Source organism: Staurois parvus, unplaced genomic scaffold, assembly GCF_062004578.1.
Source record: "Staurois parvus isolate SC_StPar_1 unplaced genomic scaffold, SC_StPar_1.0 ptg000258l, whole genome shotgun sequence".
NCBI classification, from domain to species: Eukaryota; Metazoa; Chordata; class Amphibia; order Anura; family Ranidae; genus Staurois; species Staurois parvus.
This window is the reverse complement of record NW_028318054.1, coordinates 6,583,029-6,601,989: the sequence shown is the minus strand read 5'-3', so window position 1 is coordinate 6,601,989 and position 18,961 is coordinate 6,583,029.

Sequence of the window (18,961 nt, the reverse complement as noted above, 5' to 3'; positions counted from 1 at the left end):
CGAAAGGTATCAAGCTAAAAATACTAAAAACATGCAAGCTAGCTTTAAAATCTACATAGAACTCCTTTTATCTATATCTAGATACATAAATATACCTATTTTTTCTGCCTGTAAAATTTTAGAGTCTTTTAGTTTTATCAAAGGGCCAAAAATGAAACTGTCTAGAGAGAAATTCTTCTTTCTTCAGTTTTAACATTTTTAGCCAAAAAGATTGCAAGCCTGCCCACCACGACAAGGTAGACTCTTTTAGGGCAGGATCTACACTAAACTACACTACGCTAACCTTCTCCATGCTAGTCATGGTTTCTTTAGTGTTGGATACCTGTGTGTAATAGACCCTATCCTAGAACCTGCCTTCTTCCTCTCCAGACTTCTGTACCAAGATCTACAGAAGAGCAACCCTTTTCTTACACAAAATGGAGAAGAGATTATAAATGGCTGATACTGTTACAATATTCTGGGTGTTCAGCAATGATCATCTGTAATTTCCCTACACATTTCCCCCTTCTTTGATCATTGTTGAGCACCTTTCTATATAAATCCATCCACATTAGCCTGGAATAACGCAGGTGAAGTGTACAAGATGGGAGAGCCCCCCAAGATGTGTCTATTACCTGATTAGATTTAAAGAGACACTAGGGGTATTGCCAACCATCTTCCACACATATTTTTACCTACTGATCCTCTAATGTAAATGGATGCACATACAATTTTTCTCTTACTAGCCTACCTACTAAAAGGCACTGTCCTTTCCAGTCTTATTTTTGTTTGTTATTACAGGTACTTATAAAGCTCCATCAATTTAGGCAGTGCTTTACACACACACACACACACACATATATAAATTGTACATTCACATCAGTCCCTAATACTCAAGGAGCGTACAATCTTAATCCCAAACCTACAGAGAGATAAGCTTACGTAGAGATCGGAGACAGGTCCCTAACCAGGAATTGAAAGGAACAGGACAAAGCCTATACAACAATCATCCAGCTTTACAAACGTTCACACTCTAACTAAATATGAGAGAAGATGAATTCAGCGCTTCTCATTCTGGCCCAGCTGGTTGCGTCCAGCTCCGGGCGGGTTCCAGGTGCTAACCAACATCCAGCTGCAAACTCCAGGTTTCTTTCACTATCCTGATACCTGATACTGAGATTTGAGCGGGTTAAGCTCGCATTCCTCCTGAAGGTCCCTCCTGCAAGTAGCGGGAAGCTCATCCCCAACCCCCCTCCAGCCGGAACAGCCTGAGGACCCAAAAGATGAAGGTAAGTACCCTACCTGGAGACCTCATCAATACCGTGGGTCGACAGAGAAATCTCCAGACTCGTGGCCTGGCCAATCAAGTTGCCCCCTTCACACACCGGATAACATCATTCCAACATAACCCTTGTCATCAGTCAGCCTTCTTCCCTTCCAGATTCTTTTACCTAGCTTGACACTATTATTAATAATATTATGGATTTGTAAAGCAACAACAGTTTGTGAAGCACTCTAAAAGGAGACAGCACATTTACAATACAATTCAAAATCCCTCAATACAATTAACTGAACCTCCAGTGCAGATGGATGCACACACATTGGTTCTTAGTAGGCTACGTAGTAAAAGGCAATGTTCCTTTCTTCACTCACCAAGATCTATACTCAGGCAAGCTCTCCTGTAGATTAGAGAAATCTTCTCAACACCAAGGATAGAAAGTGAAAAATACTAACAACATGCAAAGAAATCTTCCCAACACGAAAGGTATCAAGCTAAAAATACTAAAAACATGCAAGCTAGCTTTAAAATCTACATAGAACTCCTTTTATCTATATCAAGATACATAAATATACCTATTTTTTCTGCCTGTAAAATCTTAGAGTCTTTTAGTTTTATCAAAGGGCCAAAAATGAAACTGTCTAGAGAGAAATTCTTCTTTCTTCAGTTTTGACATTTTTAGCCAAAAGATTGCAAGCCTGCCCACCACGACAAGGTAGACTCTTTTAGGGCAGGATCTACACTAAACTACACTACGCTAACCTTCTCCATGCTAGTCATGGTTTCTTTAGTGTTGGATACCTGTGTGTAATAGACCCTATCCTAGAACCTGCCTTCTTCCTCTCCAGACTTCTGTACCAAGATCTACAGAAGAGCAACCCTTTTCTTACACAAAATGGAGAAGAGATTATAAATGGCTGATACTGTTACAATATTCTGGGTGTTCAGCAATGATCATCTGTAATTTCCCTACACATTTCCCCCTTCTTTGATCATTGTTGAGCACCTTTCTATATAAATCCATCCACATTAGCCTGGAATAACGCAGGTGAAGTGTACAAGATGGGAGAGCCCCCCAAGATGTGTCTATTACCTGATTAGATTTAAAGAGACACTAGGGGTATTGCCAACCATCTTCCACACATATTTTTACCTACAGATCCTCTAATGTAAATGGATGCACATACAATTTTTCTCTTACTAGCCTACCTACTAAAAGGCACTGTCCTTTCCAGTCTTATTTTTGTTTGTTATTACAGGTACTTATAAAGCTCCATCAATTTAGGCAGTGCTTTACACACAAACACACACACACACACACACATATATAAATTGTACATTCACATCAGTCCCTAATACTCAAGGAGCGTACAATCTTAATCCCAAACCTACAGAGAGATAAGTTTACGTAGAGATCGGAGACAGGTCCCTAACCAGGAATTGAAAGGAACAGGACAAAGCCTATACAACAATCATCCAGCTTTACAAACGTTCACACTCTAACTAAATATGAGAGAAGATGAATTCAGCGCTTCTCATTCTGGCCCAGCTGGTTGCGTCCAGCTCCGGGCGGGTTCCAGGTGCTAACCAACATCCAGCTGCAAACTCCAGGTTTCTTTCACTATCCTGATACCTGATACTGAGATTTGAGCGGGTTAAGCTCGCATTCCTCCTGAAGGTCCCTCCTGCAAGTAGCGGGAAGCTCATCCCCAACCCCCCTCCAGCCGGAACAGCCTGAGGACCCAAAAGATGAAGGTAAGTACCCTACCTGGAGACCTCATCAATACCGTGGGTCAACAGAGAAATCTCCAGACTCGTGGCCTGGCCAATCAAGTTGCCCCCTTCACACACCGGATAACATCATTCCAACATAACCCTTGTCATCAGTCAGCCTTCTTCCCTTCCAGATTCTTTTACCTAGCTTGACACTATTATTAATAATATTATGGATTTGTAAAGCAACAACAGTTTGTGAAGAACTTTAAAAGGAGACAGCACATTTACAATACAATTCAAAATCCCTCAATACAATTAACTGAACCTCCAGTGCAGATGGATGCACACACATTGGTTCTTAGTAGGCTACGTAGTAAAAGGCAATGTTCCTTTCTTCACTCAACAAGATCTATACTCAGGCAAGCTCTCCTGTAGATTAGAGAAATCTCAACACCAAGGATAGAAAGTGAAAAATACTAACAACATGCAAAGAAATCTTCCCAACACGAAAGGTATCAAGCTAAAAATACTAAAAACATGCAAGCTAGCTTTAAAATATACATAGAACTCCTTTTATCTATATCTAGATACATAAATATACCTATTTTTTCTGCCTGTAAAATCTTAGAGTCTTTTAGTTTTATCAAAGGGCCAAAAATGAAACTGTCTAGAGAGAAATTCTTCTTTCTTCAGTTTTGACATTTTTAGCCAAAAGATTGCAAGCCTGCCCACCACGACAAGGTAGACTCTTTTAGGGCAGGATCGACACTAAACTACACTACGCTAACCTTCTCCATGCTAGTCATGGTTTCTTTAGTGTTGGATACCTGTGTGTAATAGACCCTATCCTAGAACCTGCCTTCTTCCTCTCCAGACTTCTGTACCAAGATCTACAGAAGAGCAACCCTTTTCTTACACAAAATGGAGAAGAGATTATAAATGGCTGATACTGTTACAATATTCTGGGTGTTCAGCAATGATCATCTGTAATTTCCCTACACATTTCCCCCTTCTTTGATCATTGTTGAGCACCTTTCTATATAAATCCATCCACATTAGCCTGGAATAACGCAGGTGAAGTGTACAAGATGGGAGAGCCCCCCAAGATGTGTCTATTACCTGATTAGATTTAAAGAGACACTAGGGGTATTGCCAACCATCTTCCACACATTTTTTTACCTACTGATCCTCTAATGTAAATGGATGCACATACAATTTTTCTCTTACTAGCCTACCTACTAAAAGGCACTGTCCTTTCCAGTCTTATTTTTGTTTGTTATTACAGGTACTTATAAAGCTCCATCAATTTAGGCAGTGCTTTACACACAAACACACACACACACACACACACACATATATAAATTGTACATTCACATCAGTCCCTAATACTCAAGGAGCGTACAATCTTAATCCCAAACCTACAGAGAGATAAGTTTACGTAGAGATCGGAGACAGGTCCCTAACCAGGAATTGAAAGGAACAGGACAAAGCCTATACAACAATCATCCAGCTTTACAAACGTTCACACTCTAACTAAATATGAGAGAAGATGAATTCAGCGCTTCTCATTCTGGCCCAGCTGGTTGCGTCCAGCTCCGGGCGGGTTCCAGGTGCTAACCAACATCCAGCTGCAAACTCCAGGTTTCTTTCACTATCCTGATACCTGATACTGAGATTTGAGCGGGTTAAGCTCGCATTCCTCCTGAAGGTCCCTCCTGCAAGTAGCGGGAAGCTCATCCCCAACCCCCCTCCAGCCGGAACAGCCTGAGGACCCAAAAGATGAAGGTAAGTACCCTACCTGGAGACCTCATCAATACCGTGGGTCAACAGAGAAATCTCCAGACTCGTGGCCTGGCCAATCAAGTTGCCCCCTTCACACACCGGATAACATCATTCCAACATAACCCTTGTCATCAGTCAGCCTTCTTCCCTTCCAGATTCTTTTACCTAGCTTGACACTATTATTAATAATATTATGGATTTGTAAAGCAACAACAGTTTGTGAAGAACTTTAAAAGGAGACAGCACATTTACAATACAATTCAAAATCCCTCAATACAATTAACTGAACCTCCAGTGCAGATGGATGCACACACATTGGTTCTTAGTAGGCTACGTAGTAAAAGGCAATGTTCCTTTCTTCACTCAACAAGATCTATACTCAGGCAAGCTCTCCTGTAGATTAGAGAAATCTCAACACCAAGGATAGAAAGTGAAAAATACTAACAACATGCAAAGAAATCTTCCCAACACGAAAGGTATCAAGCTAAAAATACTAAAAACATGCAAGCTAGCTTTAAAATATACATAGAACTCCTTTTATCTATATCTAGATACATAAATATACCTATTTTTTCTGCCTGTAAAATCTTAGAGTCTTTTAGTTTTATCAAAGGGCCAAAAATGAAACTGTCTAGAGAGAAATTCTTCTTTCTTCAGTTTTGACATTTTTAGCCAAAAGATTGCAAGCCTGCCCACCACGACAAGGTAGACTCTTTTAGGGCAGGATCTACACTAAACTACACTACGCTAACCTTCTCCATGCTAGTCATGGTTTCTTTAGTGTTGGATACCTGTGTGTAATAGACCCTATCCTAGAACCTGCCTTCTTCCTCTCCAGACTTCTGTACCAAGATCTACAGAAGAGCAACCCTTTTCTTACACAAAATGGAGAAGAGATTATAAATGGCTGATACTGTTACAATATTCTGGGTGTTCAGCAATGATCATCTGTAATTTCCCTACACATTTCCCCCTTCTTTGATCATTGTTGAGCACCTTTCTATATAAATCCATCCACATTAGCCTGGAATAACGCAGGTGAAGTGTACAAGATGGGAGAGCCCCCCAAGATGTGTCTATTACCTGATTAGATTTAAAGAGACACTAGGGGTATTGCCAACCATCTTCCACACATATTTTTACCTACTGATACTCTAATGTAAATGGATGCACATACAATTTTTCTCTTACTAGCCTACCTACTAAAAGGCACTGTCCTTTCCAGTCTTATTTTTGTTTGTTATTACAGGTACTTATAAAGCTCCATCAATTTAGGCAGTGCTTTACACACAAACACACACACACACACACACACACACATATATAAATTGTACATTCACATCAGTCCCTAATACTCAAGGAGCGTACAATCTTAATCCCAAACCTACAGAGAGATAAGTTTACGTAGAGATCGGAGACAGGTCCCTAACCAGGAATTGAAAGGAACAGGACAAAGCCTATACAACAATCATCCAGCTTTACAAACGTTCACACTCTAACTAAATATGAGAGAAGATGAATTCAGCGCTTCTCATTCTGGCCCAGCTGGTTGCGTCCAGCTCCGGGCGGGTTCCAGGTGCTAACCAACATCCAGCTGCAAACTCCAGGTTTCTTTCACTATCCTGATACCTGATACTGAGATTTGAGCGGGTTAAGCTCGCATTCCTCCTGAAGGTCCCTCCTGCAAGTAGCGGGAAGCTCATCCCCAACCCCCCTCCAGCCGGAACAGCCTGAGGACCCAAAAGATGAAGGTAAGTACCCTACCTGGAGACCTCATCAATACCGTGGGTCGACAGAGAAATCTCCAGACTCGTGGCCTGGCCAATCAAGTTGCCCCCTTCACACACCGGATAACATCATTCCAACATAACCCTTGTCATCAGTCAGCCTTCTTCCCTTCCAGATTCTTTTACCTAGCTTGACACTATTATTAATAATATTATGGATTTGTAAAGCAACAACAGTTTGTGAAGAACTTTAAAAGGAGACAGCACATTTACAATACAATTCAAAATCCCTCAATACAATTAACTGAACCTCCAGTGCAGATGGATGCACACACATTGGTTCTTAGTAGGCTACGTAGTAAAAGGCAATGTTCCTTTCTTCACTCAACAAGATCTATACTCAGGCAAGCTCTCCTGTAGATTAGAGAAATCTCAACACCAAGGATAGAAAGTGAAAAATACTAACAACATGCAAAGAAATCTTCCCAACACGAAAGGTATCAAGCTAAAAATACTAAAAACATGCAAGCTAGCTTTAAAATCTACATAGAACTCCTTTTATCTATATCTAGATACATAAATATACCTATTTTTTCTGCCTGTAAAATCTTAGAGTCTTTTAGTTTTATCAAAGGGCCAAAAATGAAACTGTCTAGAGAGAAATTCTTCTTTCTTCAGTTTTGACATTTTTAGCCAAAAGATTGCAAGCCTGCCCACCACGACAAGGTAGACTCTTTTAGGGCAGGATCTACACTAAACTACACTACGCTAACCTTCTCCATGCTAGTCATGGTTTCTTTAGCGTTGGATACCTGTGTGTAATAGACCCTATCCTAGAACCTGCCTTCTTCCTCTCCAGACTTCTGTACCAAGATCTACAGAAGAGCAACCCTTTTCTTACACAAAATGGAGAAGAGATTATAAATGGCTGATACTGTTACAATATTCTGGGTGTTCAGCAATGATCATCTGTAATATCCCTACACATTTCCCCCTTCTTTGATCATTGTTGAGCACCTTTCTATATAAATCCATTTACATTAGCCTGGAATAACGCAGGTGAAGTGTACAAGATGGGAGAGCCCCCCAAGATGTGTCTATTACCTGATTAGATTTAAAGAGACACTAGGGGTATTGCCAACCATCTTCCACACATATTTTTACCTACTGATCCTCTAATGTAAATGGATGCACATACAATTTTTCTCTTACTAGCCTACCTACTAAAAGGCACTGTCCTTTCCAGTCTTATTTTTGTTTGTTATTACAGGTACTTATAAAGCTCCATCAATTTAGGCAGTGCTTTACACACAAACACACACACACACATATATAAATTGTACATTCACATCAGTCCCTAATACTCAAGGAGCGTACAATCTTAATCCCAAACCTACAGAGAGATAAGCTTACGTAGAGATCGGAGACAGGTCCCTAACCAGGAATTGAAAGGAACAGGACAAAGCCTATACAACAATCATCCAGCTTTACAAACGTTCACACTCTAACTAAATATGAGAGAAGATGAATTCAGCGCTTCTCATTCTGGCCCAGCTGGTTGCGTCCAGCTCCGGGCGGGTTCCAGGTGCTAACCAACATCCAGCTGCAAACTCCAGGTTTCTTTCACTATCCTGATACCTGATACTGAGATTTGAGCGGGTTAAGCTCGCATTCCTCCTGAAGGTCCCTCCTGCAAGTAGCGGGAAGCTCATCCCCAACCCCCCTCCAGCCGGAACAGCCTGAGGACCCAAAAGATGAAGGTAAGTACCCTACCTGGAGACCTCATCAATACCGTGGGTCGACAGAGAAATCTCCAGACTCGTGGCCTGGCCAATCAAGTTGCCCCCTTCACACACCGGATAACATCATTCCAACATAACCCTTGTCATCAGTCAGCCTTCTTCCCTTCCAGATTCTTTTACCTAGCTTGACACTATTATTAATAATATTATTATGGATTTGTAAAGCAACAACAGTTTGTGAAGCACTTTAAAAGGAGACAGCACATTTACAATACAATTCAAAATCCCTCAATACAATTAACTGAACCTCCAGTGCAGATGGATGCACACACATTGGTTCTTAGTAGGCTACGTAGTAAAAGGCAATGTTCCTTTCTTCACTCACCAAGATCTATACTCAGGCAAGCTCTCCTGTAGATTAGAGAAATCTTCTCAACACCAAGGATAGAAAGTGAAAAATACTAACAACATGCAAAGAAATCTTCCCAACACGAAAGGTATCAAGCTAAAAATACTAAAAACATGCAAGCTAGCTTTAAAATCTACATAGAACTCCTTTTATCTATATCTAGATACATAAATATACCTATTTTTTCTGCCTGTAAAATCTTAGAGTCTTTTAGTTTTATCAAAGGGCCAAAAATGAAACTGTCTAGAGAGAAATTCTTCTTTCTTCAGTTTTGACATTTTTAGCCAAAAGATTGCAAGCCTGCCCACCACGACAAGGTAGACTCTTTTAGGGCAGGATCTACACTAAACTACACTACGCTAACCTTCTCCATGCTAGTCATGGTTTCTTTAGTGTTGGATACCTGTGTGTAATAGACCCTATCCTAGAACCTGCCTTCTTCCTCTCCAGACTTCTGTACCAAGATCTACAGAAGAGCAACCCTTTTCTTACACAAAATGGAGAAGAGATTATAAATGGCTGATACTGTTACAATATTCTGGGTGTTCAGCAATGATCATCTGTAATTTCCCTACACATTTCCCCCTTCTTTGATCATTGTTGAGCACCTTTCTATATAAATCCATCCACATTAGCCTGGAATAACGCAGGTGAAGTGTACAAGATGGGAGAGCCCCCCAAGATGTGTCTATTACCCGATTAGATTTAAAGAGACACTAGGGGTATTACCAACCATCTTCCACACATATTTTTACCTACTGATCCTCTAATGTAAATGGATGCACATACAATTTTTCTCTTACTAGCCTACCTACTAAAAGGCACTGTCCTTTCCAGTCTTATTTTTGTTTGTTATTACAGGTACTTATAAAGCTCCATCAATTTAGGCAGTGCTTTACACACAAACACACACACACACACATATATAAATTGTACATTCACATCAGTCCCTAATACTCAAGGAGCGTACAATCTTAATCCCAAACCTACAGAGAGATAAGTTTACGTAGAGATCGGAGACAGGTCCCTAACCAGGAATTGAAAGGAACAGGACAAAGCCTATACAACAATCATCCAGCTTTACAAACGTTCACACTCTAACTAAATATGAGAGAAGATGAATTCAGCGCTTCTTATTCTGGCCCAGCTGGTTGCGTCCAGCTCCGGGCGGGTTCCAGGTGCTAACCAACATCCAGCTGCAAACTCCAGGTTTCTTTCACTATCCTGATACCTGATACTGAGATTTGAGCGGGTTAAGCTCGCATTCCTCCTGAAGGTCCCTCCTGCAAGTAGCGGGAAGCTCATCCCCAACCCCCCTCCAGCCGGAACAGCCTGAGGACCCAAAAGATGAAGGTAAGTACCCTACCTGGAGACCTCATCAATACCGTGGGTCGACAGAGAAATCTCCAGACTCGTGGCCTGGCCAATCAAGTTGCCCCCTTCACACACCGGATAACATCATTCCAACATAACCCTTGTCATCAGTCAGCCTTCTTCCCTTCCAGATTCTTTTACCTAGCTTGACACTATAATTAATAATATTATGGATTTGTAAAGCAACAACAGTTTGTGAAGCACTTTAAAAGGAGACAGCACATTTACAATACAATTCAAAATCCCTCAATACAATTAACTGAACCTCCAGTGCAGATGGATGCACACACATTGGTTCTTAGTAGGCTACGTAGTAAAAGGCAATGTTCCTTTCTTCACTCAACAAGATCTATACTCAGGCAAGCTCTCCCGTAGATTAGAGAAATCTCAACACCAAGGATAGAAAGTGAAAAATACTAACAACATGCAAAGAAATCTTCCCAACACGAAAGGTATCAAGCTAAAAATACTAAAAACATGCAAGCTAGCTTTAAAATATACATAGAACTCCTTTTATCTATATCTAGATACATAAATATACCTATTTTTTCTGCCTGTAAAATCTTAGAGTCTTTTAGTTTTATCAAACGGCCAAAAATGAAACTGTCTAGAGAGAAATTCTTCTTTCTTCAGTTTTGACATTTTTAGCCAAAAGATTGCAAGCCTGCCCACCACGACAAGGTAGACTCTTTTAGGGCAGGATCTACACTAAACTACACTACGCTAACCTTCTCCATGCTAGTCATGGTTTCTTTAGTGTTGGATACCTGTGTGTAATAGACCCTATCCTAGAACCTGCCTTCTTCCTCTCCAGACTTCTGTACCAAGATCTACAGAAGAGCAACCCTTTTCTTACACAAAATGGAGAAGAGATTATAAATGGCTGATACTGTTACAATATTCTGGGTGTTCAGCAATGATCATCTGTAATATCCCTACACATTTCCCCCTTCTTTGATCATTGTTGAGCACCTTTCTATATAAATCCATTTACATTAGCCTGGAATAACGCAGGTGAAGTGTACAAGATGGGAGAGCCCCCCAAGATGTGTCTATTACCTGATTAGATTTAAATAGACACTAGGGGTATTGCCAACCATCTTGCACACATATTTTTACCTACTGATCCTCTAATGTAAATGGATGCACATACAATTTTTCTCTTACTAGCCTAACTACTAAAAGGCACTGTCCTTTCCAGTCTTATTTTTGTTTGTTATTACAGGTACTTATAAAGCTCCATCAATTTAGGCAGTACTTTACACACAAACACACACACACACACATATATAAATTGTACATTCACATCAGTCCCTAATACTCAAGGAGCGTACAATCTTAATCCCAAACCTACAGAGAGATAAGTTTACGTAGAGATCGGAGACAGGTCCCTAACCAGGAATTGAAAGGAACAGGACAAAGCCTATACAACAATCATCCAGCTTTACAAACGTTCACACTCTAACTAAATATGAGAGAAGATGAATTCAGCGCTTCTCATTCTGGCCCAGCTGGTTGCGTCCAGCTCCGGGCGGGTTCCAGGTGCTAACCAACATCCAGCTGCAAACTCCAGGTTTCTTTCACTATCCTGATACCTGATACTGAGATTTGAGCAGGTTAAGCTCGCATTCCTCCTGAAGGTCCCTCCTGCAAGTAGCGGGAAGCTCATCCCCAACCCCCCTCCAGCCGGAACAGCCTGAGGACCCAAAAGATGAAGGTAAGTACCCTACCTGGAGACCTCATCAATACCGTGGGTCGACAGAGAAATCTCCAGACTCGTGGCCTGGCCAATCAAGTTGCCCCCTTCACACACCGGATAACATCATTCCAACATAACCCTTGTCATCAGTCAGCCTTCTTCCCTTCCAGATTCTTTTACCTAGCTTGACACTATTATTAATAATATTATGGATTTGTAAAGCAACAACAGTTTGTGAAGAACTTTAAAAGGAGACAGCACATTTACAATACAATTCAAAATCCCTCAATACAATTAACTGAACCTCCAGTGCAGATGGATGCACACACATTGGTTCTTAGTAGGCTACGTAGTAAAAGGCAATGTTCCTTTCTTCACTCAACAAGATCTATACTCAGGCAAGCTCTCCCGTAGATTAGAGAAATCTCAACACCAAGGATAGAAAGTGAAAAATACTAACAACATGCAAAGAAATCTTCCCAACACGAAAGGTATCAAGCTAAAAATACTAAAAACATGCAAGCTAGCTTTAAAATATACATAGAACTCCTTTTATCTATATCTAGATACATAAATATACCTATTTTTTCTGCCTGTAAAATCTTAGAGTCTTTTAGTTTTATCAAAGGGCCAAAAATGAAACTGTCTAGAGAGAAATTCTTCTTTCTTCAGTTTTGACATTTTTAGCCAAAAGATTGCAAGCCTGCCCACCACGACAAGGTAGACTCTTTTAGGGCAGGATCTACACTAAACTACACTACGCTAACCTTCTCCATGCTAGTCATGGTTTCTTTAGCGTTGGATACCTGTGTGTAATAGACCCTATCCTAGAACCTGCCTTCTTCCTCTCCAGACTTCTGTACCAAGATCTACAGAAGAGCAACCCTTTTCTTACACAAAATGGAGAAGAGATTATAAATGGCTGATACTGTTACAATATTCTGGGTGTTCAGCAATGATCATCTGTAATATCCCTACACATTTCCCCCTTCTTTGATCATTGTTGAGCACCTTTCTATATAAATCCATTTACATTAGCCTGGAATAACGCAGGTGAAGTGTACAAGATGGGAGAGCCCCCCAAGATGTGTCTATTACCTGATTAGATTTAAAGAGACACTAGGGGTATTGCCAACCATCTTCCACACATTTTTTTACCTACTGATCCTCTAATGTAAATGGATGCACATACAATTTTTCTCTTACTAACCTACCTACTAAAAGGCACTGTCCTTTCCAGTCTTATTTTTGTTTGTTATTACAGGTACTTATAAAGCTCCAGCAATTTAGGCAGTGCTTTACACACAAACACACACACACACACACACATATATAAATTGTACATTCACATCAGTCCCTAATACTCAAGGAGCATACAATCTTAATCCCAAACCTACAGAGAGATAAGTTTACGTAGAGATCGGAGACAGGTCCCTAACCAGGAATTGAAAGGAACAGGACAAAGCCTATACAACAATCATCCAGCTTTACAAACGTTCACACTCTAACTAAATATGAGAGAAGATGAATTCAGCGCTTCTCATTCTGGCCCAGCTGGTTGCGTCCAGCTCCGGGCGGGTTCCAGGTGCTAACCAACATCCAGCTGCAAACACCAGGTTTCTTTCACTATCCTGATACCTGATACTGAGATTTGAGCGGGTTAAGCTCGCATTCCTCCTGAAGGTCCCTCCTGCAAGTAGCGGGAAGCTCATCCCCAACCCCCCTCCAGCCGGAACAGCCTGAGGACCCAAAAGATGAAGGTAAGTACCCTACCTGGAGACCTCATCAATACCGTGGGTCGACAGAGAAATCTCCAGACTCGTGGCCTGGCCAATCAAGTTGCCCCCTTCACACACCGGATAACATCATTCCAACATAACCCTTGTCATCAGTCAGCCTTCTTCCCTTCCAGATTCTTTTACCTAGCTTGACACTATTATTAATAATATTATGGATTTGTAAAGCAACAAACAGTTTGTGAAGCACTTTAAAAGGAGACAGCACATTTACAATACAATTCAAATTCCCTCAAAACAATTAACTGAACCTCCAGTGCAGATGGATGCACACACATTGGTTCTTAGTAGGCTACGTAGTAAAAGGCAATGTTCCTTTCTTCACTCAACAAGATCTATACTCAGGCAAGCTCTCCTGTAGATTAGAGAAATCTCAACACCAAGGATAGAAAGTGAAAAATACTAACAACATGCAAAGAAATCTTCCCAACACGAAAGGTATCAAGCTAAAAATACTAAAAACATGCAAGCTAGCTTTAAAATATACATAGAACTCCTTTTATCTATATCTAGATACATAAATATACCTATTTTTTCTGCCTGTAAAATCTTAGAGTCTTTTAGTTTTATCAAAGGGCCAAAAATGAAACTGTCTAGAGAGAAATTCTTCTTTCTTCAGTTTTGACATTTTTAGCCAGAAGATTGCAAGCCTGCCCACCACGACAACGTAGACTCTTTTAGGGCAGGATCTACACTAAACTACACTACGCTAACCTTCTCCATGCTAGTCATGGTTTCTTTAGTGTTGGATACCTGTGTGTAATAGACCCTATCCTAGAACCTGCCTTCTTCCTCTCCAGACTTCTGTACCAAGATCTACAGAAGAGCAACCCTTTTCTTACACAAAATGGAGAAGAGATTATAAATGGCTGATACTGTTACAATATTCTGGGTGTTCAGCAATGATCATCTGTAATTTCCCTACACATTTCCCCCTTCTTTGATCATTGTTGAGCACCTTTCTATATAAATCCATCCACATTAGCCTGGAATAACGCAGGTGAAGTGTACAAGATGGGAGAGCCCCCCAAGATGTGTCTATTACCTGATTAGATTTAAAGAGACACTAGGGGTATTGCCAACCATCTTCCACACATATTTTTACCTACTGATCCTCTAATGTAAATGGATGCACATACAATTTTTCTCTTACTAGCCTACCTACTAAAAGGCACGGTCCTTTCCAGTCTTATTTTTGTTTGTTATTACAGGTACTTATAAAGCTCCATCAATTTAGGCAGTGCTTTACACACAAACACACACACACACATATATATAAATTGTACATTCACATCAGTCCCTAATACTCAAGGAGCATACAATCTTAATCCCAAACCTACAGAGAGATAAGTTTACGTAGAGATCGGAGACAGGTCCCTAACCAGGAATTGAAAGGAACAGGACAAAGCCTATACAACAATCATCCAGCTTTACAAACGTTCACACTCTAACTAAATATGAGAGAAGATGAATTCAGCGCTTCTCATTCTGGCCCAGCTGGTTGCGTCCAGCTCCGGGCGGGTTCCAGGTGCTAACCAACATCCAGCTGCAAACACCAGGTTTCTTTCACTATCCTGATACCTGATACTGAGATTTGAGCGGGTTAAGCTCGCATTCCTCCTGAAGATCCCTCCTGCAAGTAGCGGGAAGCTCATCCCCAACCCCCCTCCAGCCGGAACAGCCTGAGGACCCAAAAGATGAAGGTAAGTACCCTACCTGGAGACCTCATCAATACCGTGGGTCGACAGAGAAATCTCCAGACTCGTGGCCTGGCCAATCAAGTTGCCCCCTTCACACACCGGATAACATCATTCCAACATAACCCTTGTCATCAGTCAGCCTTCTTCCCTTCCAGATTCTTTTACCTAGCTTGACACTATTATTAATAATATTATGGATTTGTAAAGCAACAAACAGTTTGTGAAGCACTTTAAAAGGAGACAGCACATTTACAATACAATTCAAATTCCCTCAAAACAATTAACTGAACCTCCAGTGCAGATGGATGCACACACATTGGTTCTTAGTAGGCTACGTAGTAAAAGGCAATGTTCCTTTCTTCACTCAACAAGATCTATACTCAGGCAAGCTCTCCTGTAGATTAGAGAAATCTCAACACCAAGGATAGAAAGAGAAAAATACTAACAACATGCAAAGAAATCTTCCCAACACGAAAGGTATCAAGCTAAAAATACTAAAAACATGCAAGCTAGCTTTAAAATCTACATAGAACTCCTTTTATCTATATCTAGATACATAAATATACCTATTTTTTCTGCCTGTAAAATCTTAGAGTCTTTTAGTTTTATCAAAGGGCCAAAAATGAAACTGTCTAGAGAGAAATTCTTCTTTCTTCAGTTTTGACATTTTTAGCCAAAAGATTGCAAGCCTGCCCACCACGACAAGGTAGACTCTTTTAGGGCAGGATCTACACTAAACTACACTACGCTAACCTTCTCCATGCTAGTCATGGTTTCTTTAGTGTTGGATACCTGTGTGTAATAGACCCTATCCTAGAACCTGCCTTCTTCCTCTACAGACTTCTGTACCAAGATCTACAGAAGAGCAACCCTTTTCTTACAAAAAATGGAGAAGAGATTATAAATGGCTGATACTGTTACAATATTCTGGGTGTTCAGCAATGATCATCTGTAATATCCCTACACATTTCCCCCTTCTTTGATCATTGTTGAGCACCTTTCTATATAAATCCATCCACATTAGCCTGGAATAACGCAGGTGAAGTGTACAAGATGGGAGAGCCCCCCAAGATGTGTCTATTACCTGATTAGATTTAAAGAGACACTAGGGGTATTGCCAACCATCTTCCACACATATTTTTACCTACTGATCCTCTAATGTAAATGGATGCACATACAATTTTTCTCTTACTAGCCTACCTACTAAAAGGCACTGTCCTTTCCAGTCTTATTTTTGTTTGTTATTACAGGTACTTATAAAGCTCCATCAATTTAGGCAGTGCTTTACACACAAACACACACACACACACACACACACATATATAAATTGTACATTCACATCAGTCCCTAATACTCAAGGAGCATACAATCCTAATCCCAAACCTACAGAGAGATAAGTTTACGTAGAGATCGGAGACAGGTCCCTAACCAGGAATTGAAAGGAACAGGACAAAGCCTATACAACAATCATCCAGCTTTACAAACGTTCACACTCTAACTAAATATGAGAGAAGATGAATTCAGCGCTTCTCATTCTGGCCCAGCTGGTTGCGTCCAGCTCCGGGCGGGTTCCAGGTGCTAACCAACATCCAGCTGCAAACACCAGGTTTCTTTCACTATCCTGATACCTGATACTGAGATTTGAGCGGGTTAAGCTCGCATTCCACCTGAAGGTCCCTCCTGCAAGTAGCGGGAAGCTCATCCCCAACCCCCCTCCAGCCGGAACAGCCTGAGGACCCAAAAGATGAAGGTAAGTACCCTACCTGGAGACCTCATCAATACCGTGGGTCGACAGAGAAATCTCCAGACTCGTGGCCTGGCCAATCAAGTTGCCCCCTTCACACACCGGATAACATCATTCCAACATAACCCTTGTCATCAGTCAGCCTTCTTCCCTTCCAGATTCTTTTACCTAGCTTGACACTATTATTAATAATATTATGGATTTGTAAAGCAACAAACAGTTTGTGAAGCACTTTAAAAGGAGACAGCACATTTACAATACAATTCAAATTCCCTCAAAACAATTAACTGAACCTCCAGTGCAGATGGATGCACACACATTGGTTCTTAGTAGGCTACGTAGTAAAAGGCAATGTTCCTTTCTTCACTCAACAAGATCTATACTCAGGCAAGCTCTCCTGTAGATTAGAGAAATCTCAACACCAAGGATAGAAAGTGAAAAATACTAACAACATGCAAAGAAATCTTCCCAACACGAAAGGTATCAAGCTAAAAATACTAAAAACATGCAAGCTAGCTTTAAAATCTACATAGAACTCCTTTTATCTATATCTAGATACATAAATATACCTATTTTTTCTGCCTGTAAAATCTTAGAGTCTTTTAGTTTTATCAAAGGGCCAAAAATGAAACTGTCTAGAGAGAAATTCTTCTTTCTTCAGTTTTGACATTTTTAGCCAAAAGATTGCAAGCCTGCCCACCACGACAAGGTAGACTCTTTTAGGGCAGGATCTACACTAAACTACACTACGCTAACCTTCTCCATGCTAGTCATGGTTTCTTTAGTGTTGGATACCTGTGTGTAATAGACCCTATCCTAGAACCTGCCTTCTTCCTCTACAGACTTCTGTACCAAGATCTACAGAAGAGCAACCCTTTTCTTACACAAAATGGAGAAGAGATTATAAATGGCTGATACTGTTACAATATTCTGGGTGTTCAGCAATGATCATCTGTAATATCCCTACACATTTCCCCCTTCTTTGATCATTGTTGAGCACCTTTCTATATAAATCCATCCACATTAGCCTGGAATAACGCAGGTGAAGTGTACAAGATGGGAGAGCCCCCCAAGATGTGTCTATTACCTGATTAGATTTAAAGAGACACTAGGGGTATTGCCAACCATCTTGCACACATTTTTTTACCTACTGATCCTCTAATGTAAATGGATGCACATACAATTTTTCTCTTACTAGCCTACCTACTAAAAGGCACTGTCCTTTCCAGTCTTATTTTTGTTTGTTATTACAGGTACTTATAAAGCTCCATCAATTTAGGCAGTGCTTTACACACAAACACACACACACACATATATATAAATTGTACATTCACATCAGTCCCTAATACTCAAGGAGCATACAATCTTAATCCCAAACCTACAGAGAGATAAGTTTACGTAGAGATCGGAGACAGGTCCCTAACCAGGAATTGAAAGGAACAGGACAAAGCCTATACAACAATCATCCAGCTTTACAAACGTTCACACTCTAACTAAATATGAGAGAAGATGAATTCAGCGCTTCTCATTCTGGCCCAGCTGGTTGCGTCCAGCTCCGGGCGGGTTCCAGGTGCTAACCAACATCCAGCTGCAAACACCAGGTTTCTTTCACTATCCTGATACCTGATACTGAGATTTGAGCGGGTTAAGCTCGCATTCCTCCTGAAGGTCCCTCCTGCAAGTAGCGGGAAGCTCATCCCCAACCCCCCTCCAGCCGGAACAGCCTGAGGACCCAAAAGATGAAGGTAAGTACCCTACCTGGAGACCTCATCAATACCGTGGGTCGACAGAGAAATCTCCAGACTCGTGGCCTGGCCAATCAAGTTGCCCCCTTCACACACCGGATAACATCATTCCAACATAACCCTTGTCATCAGTCAGCCTTCTTCCCTTCCAGATTCTTTTACCTAGCTTGACACTATTATTAATAATATTATGGATTTGTAAAGCAACAAACAGTTTGTGAAGCACTTTAAAAGGAGACAGCACATTTACAATACAATTCAAATTCCCT